General features: G+C 34.0%; 1 long non-coding RNA gene across 1 annotated transcript; it reads left to right on the top strand.

Moving 5' to 3' along the window:
- Positions 1-766: 766 nt before the first annotated feature.
- Positions 767-4,041, top strand: LOC121412719. The gene is made up of 2 exons (XR_005969656.1): positions 767-1,408; positions 3,177-4,041. It is a non-coding gene; the product is annotated as an uncharacterized LOC121412719 (long non-coding RNA).
- The last annotated feature ends 1,445 nt before the right edge of the window (positions 4,042-5,486 follow it).

The raw sequence follows: 5,486 nt of genomic DNA on the forward strand, positions 1-5,486 counted from the left end.
GACCAAATTTGTGACACCCAGGTACGCAGAACTTTACGACATTACGCAACATTATGTTAGACCCAAAATTGCTCATAAACATGATTTCATGTACAAATCCAATGCAAATTTTGTATTTAGCTCAAATTCATCAATGTATCATTATTTCTACTTGTACTGATTAAATTTCATTAATTTTGCCTCGTTTATGATCAGAATTAAGTCTGGAACAATTTCCATTAAAAAATCAAAAAGTAAAAAAAAACAAAGAAATACATAAGAAATTGAAAGACAATAAGATACATGTACATAAGAAATCGGTCTTGGTACCAGAATTTTTTTCATTCACAATTTTTAGGAATGCAGTAAAGATTATATTCACCAAAAAAAAGTTCTAGGAGCTTTAATAGGGAATCAGAGCAAAAAGTATGATTTCAAGAATAAATTAGAATAATTAATTCATATATAATAAAAATATATGAATTCAGTGAAATGTACCAATGCAAATGCGTAGATTATGTCATTCTCTACCATCATGCAAATTTTCGTTGTGATCGCGAGATCCGCGGCTGAGATCTTAAGGGGGCCATAAATTGTTACTGACTTTTAATGATTTATGACATAAATTTTGTTGATGGCACCTTTGCTATCAAACAGAGTACAAATTGAAGTGGAACTGAAGTAGAAGAAAGACTTTATTTAAAAAAAGCAGTGTGTATTGGAATGGTACATCAAATCAGGTGTTTGAGGCATTTTTTGGCATGCTCTTTTCAGAGAAAATTATGTTGTGTAATGACTGAACTGCGCACTCTGGCATCGCTAACTTGTATCACAATTTATTGGAGACTCTGAAAAAAGTCATGAAACGTTATGCTGATACTAAGATTGCTTCTCACATTGAAGAAAAAAATACATGTAATTTCCAGGAACTGTTGTCAGAATCAATAAAGGGTTTTTGCAATTCACTTTGAGAAGTCATGGGATGGGGACAGCTGTTGCTCTTGTTCCATTTGAACAAAGGTAAAAATTGCAAAAGATAAATGATATTTGAATAATATTCCAGTAGACTTTGGATTTATTTTGTTTTGCTGACTTTCCTTTGTTTTGGGATAGTTTGTTTATAAACATTGTTTGTATTTCCAACTTTTCTTTTACCATAGATGGGCTAATGAAATGCAGTGCACCAAACTTCTGCTGGATCAGATGCAGTCCTCCAAAGTTTTGAAATCACTAGCTTGGCGTTATGACTTTCCTAATTGATTTGGAGAAAAGTTACCAACTTTTGACAGGATACACCTGACCATGTCTTACTCAATCTAGCATTTACAATCACACGATGGAAAAAGTTGAGAGCAAGTCTGAAGAGGTGTGCATTTGTATGCCTTTTTTGTATGTGGAGGAAGGAATGGCCCATATTACCATTTGAAAGGTACACTTTTTTATATATGTTTTCCACATTATGCCTCAAAATGAATTGGAAATATTCATTATGTCATAATTTCTTATAATTAATTGCAACCATATCCCCCCCCCCCCCAGTTGGCCAGTTCATCATTGAATTTGAATATTTCATTTACATGCAAAAGTTCTCAGTTACTTTTACCCCATATTAGGGAGGATTTGACATCCACCCACCCCCCCCCCCCTTCCCACCTCATAGTAATTTTCAACTAAACATAGCACATACTTTAAAGGCTTTGGTGAAAGTGAATGGAATGTAAGCTTGCAATATTCTTGCTTTTTAAGACTGTGGTTTGACATAAAATGTAGCCCAAATATCAAACTCTTTATAATGAAAATTAAAAAGATAAACATGTGTGTATACTTTAGCTGGAATGACTTTCCAGCCAAATTGCATAGATATACTGTAGGGTGTGTTTATCTGCCACTCTTTTACCCTAGAATCATGATCTGAATCATGATTCTGCAGAATCACTATTGTGTTTAGTCGAATTGAATATAATCATGATTAGAATCACAAACATGAAACACAAAAAAGGGGCGTTTGGAAAGACATTTCTGCAGAATCACGTCGTATGAAAATGTTCGAATAAACGATATGATTACAATCATTCTATGACCTCACTGTTGTGTCGGGCTACTTTCGGTTTGACTCTTGCCAAGCTCAAGGCGCTCTATATATGCTCACTGTATGTACATGATGATCATGCATTTCTTGTCATGTTCTGTGTTGGTCATCGCATCGTCCACTATTTTTCATTTTTTGGCCATGTCTTCAACTTCAAGTTGTAGTAAATGAGTTAACTGGACAGACAATTATCTCAGTTATTGTTTAGTATACAGTATCAATATCGAATTGGATCTACACTGAAATTCACTTCTGAACACCATTTTGATGAATAGAAGCATATGGACCCTATACGATAGAAGTAAACAAAAGAGGTACATGTGTAGACTGAATTCTGGAAGCAAAAGATTTTTCGAGAGCCGAAACACGTGCGAAAAACTTCCTCTGTCAAACTGCGCACTAGTGATGCACACTGGATTGGCCTGAATCTGAGGAGAAACAGCATTGGAATGAAGGTCATTTAAACGCTGATTCTGTGATATTGTGATTCATGTTTGTGATTTGAATCATGATTCAAATTATGATTCTGGTTTTAGGTCGCATAAACGCAGCCTTAGAGTTAGCACAAATAATTCAGTAATCACAGGATCTTTTTTTTATTTTTAGCAATTGCAAATTCTCCACAGAATTGCCATTGGTATAGGTAAATTTTTGGCTAATGCTACGTTTGCATAGTGCTTCTTTTTCTAGAATGCAGACATATCAGTTTAGGCATTCATAGCGTAAAATGTGCTCACATTTTAATCCAATAAAGAGGTTCATAGACGAGTGCATACATCTGTGCTAGTTGAAATGCAATAACATGCATGAAGCGATAAAGTGCATGAAAGGAAAAAATGGTATAGAATTAGATTAAGACTTTTTTTGGATGGGACAAACTCCTCCCCAGCCCCCCCCCAAAAAAAAAAAATGCAAAGAGATGGGATCACCTTGTTGTTATACAAGAGTTTGGTATATCAGTGCTCTTCTTGAAATAAAGTTCCACTGTAAAAAAATTTGTTATACTTATTATATGAAAGTGACCTTCAATGAGACCAAACTTCCTAATGATACCGTTCGTTGGCATTACAAATTAAGTACATTTGTTCCTTTGCTTTGTCTTTACCAGATGAACATTGGTCCTCAGCAGCAATCTTGAAAAGGATCCTCCTTAGATGGAAGTTGAAAATATAGGTTAGTATTTCAGAGGATACATTTATGAAAGAATCATGGTACACTGGTTTTCTTGGATGGCAACATTTACATGGACCCCATGGTACAGCAGAGGAGGGAAAGGAGAGTAACCACTCATTCAGGCCATATCATGTATCGTCACACACTTGTTTCCATCTTACAGAAACAGACAGGCTTCCCAGGAAGTGGAACCCTAACTTTGAGCAAACCAAGAACTGAACTCATAGTACTGGAATAAATGTTACATTTTTTTTCATCCTTCCCTCAACACTCTGAAAGCATTCATTCTATAGTCGAGAGCATTGACAGTAATAGCCCCCATTTTTAAACTACTAAATATCTTATGATTTTGAAAAATAGGTATTATACATTATCTATCACCTTTTGTTGATGATATGAGGTGTCAGAGAAATGTAATGATCCTGATCATTATTATTATGAATATTATCTTCAGTTTAAAAGAGGGTATAGGCCATAAAGTAATAATGATTTTAAAAGGTACAGTATAGTGTAGCAAGGAAAAAACTAAAATATCATTACAAGTGATTATTCAAGTTATGTAATTTCATGTTGTCAAGTTCACTTGTGGAAACAGTTGTTTGCAAATATTGATTGAGCTGATGATGTCACATTCATACCTTTAATTAATATCCCCACCAAACATAGTTTGAAGGGGGTATAAAGGAATCAGTGTGATGTCAGTCGGTCCGTTGCAAAATCTTGCATTGCAAACTCTGTCTACAATCTTTAATTTTAATGACACATAGGGTAAATGATAGCATTGAGGTGTAGATGTGCAAGACATTTTTTTTTGGCAATGAGTTGCCATGGTAACAACAATTTCACCAAAACCTACATGTAGTGGAGCAGATTATTCCACAGTATTTAAGCAATTCATTTCAAATTTGGTATGTGTGATGATCTACAATGTATAGGTGTAGTTATGCAAGACACTTATTGTGTGTTGCCATGGAAATCACAATTTTACCAATACCTTGTCTGTGGAATAAATGACCGCAATTTTGAAGCAATTGAAGTTAAATTTGGTAGGCATTATGGCATTGAGGTATACATGAAGAAAATTTGTTTTTTGTGTTTGTCAGACAAAGCATTCCTATGGTAACCACAATTTTACTTAAATTCTGCAGATCAAATAACTTTCACAGCTTTTGACAAATTTGGGTCAAATTTAGTATGTATGATGTTCTATAGGTGTAGTTATGCAAGACACCAATGTGTTAGTATAAGAAAATGTGTTACCATGGTAACAACTTACTTTTTTATCAAACTGAAGAATTTAAGCTGTGAAGGTCAAATTTGGTGTGTATGATCATGATACTCTATAGACTGTGTAGTTGTGCAAATTGTCCATTTTGTTTGTATCGCACAAAGCATTGCCATGCTAACCACATGTTTTCTTAAAAGTCTTGTGGAGGGCACTCACATGCTTCCATAATTTTTAGTAATTGAAATCAAATTGCATTGGCATAATAGCATTGATATACAGATGTGGATAACATGTTTTCTGAGTTTCTTAGACAAAGTGTTGCCATGGTAACCACAATTTTATCAAAAACTTGTGGATCAAATAACTTTCACAGTGTTCAAGGAATTATTGACAAATTTAGTGTAGCTGTTAAACGAAGATGAAATTATCTTCATGTAGCTGTTAAACGAAGATGAAATTATCTTCATGTAGCTGTTAAACGAAGATGAAATTATCTTTACGTAGCTGTTAAACGAAGATGAAATTATCTTCATGTAGCTGTAAGAGGAAGATGAAATTATCTTCATGTAGCTGTTAAACGAAGATAAAATTATCTTCATGTAGGTGTTAAACGAAGATGAAATTATCTTCATGTAGCTGTTAAACGAAGATGAAATTATCTTCATGTAGCTGAGTAGCGAAGATGAAATTATCTTCATGTAGCTGTTAAACGAAGATGAAATTATCTTCATATAGCTGTAAGAGGAAGATGGAATTATCTTCATGTAACTGTTAAACGAAGATGAAATTATCTTCATGTAGCTGTTAAACGAAGATGAAATCATCTTCATTTAGCTGTAAGAGGAAGATGAAATTATCTTCATGTAACAGTTAAACGAAGATTACATTATCTTCATGTAGCTGTTAAACGAAGATGAAATTATCTTCATGTAGCTGTTAAACGAAGATGAAATTATCTTCATGTAGCTGTAAGAGGAAGATGAAATTATCTTCATGTAGCTGTTAAACGAAGATAAA

The sequence above is a fragment of the Lytechinus variegatus genome, chromosome 4 (assembly GCF_018143015.1).
Source record: "Lytechinus variegatus isolate NC3 chromosome 4, Lvar_3.0, whole genome shotgun sequence".
Lineage (NCBI taxonomy): Eukaryota > Metazoa > Echinodermata > Echinoidea > Temnopleuroida > Toxopneustidae > Lytechinus > Lytechinus variegatus.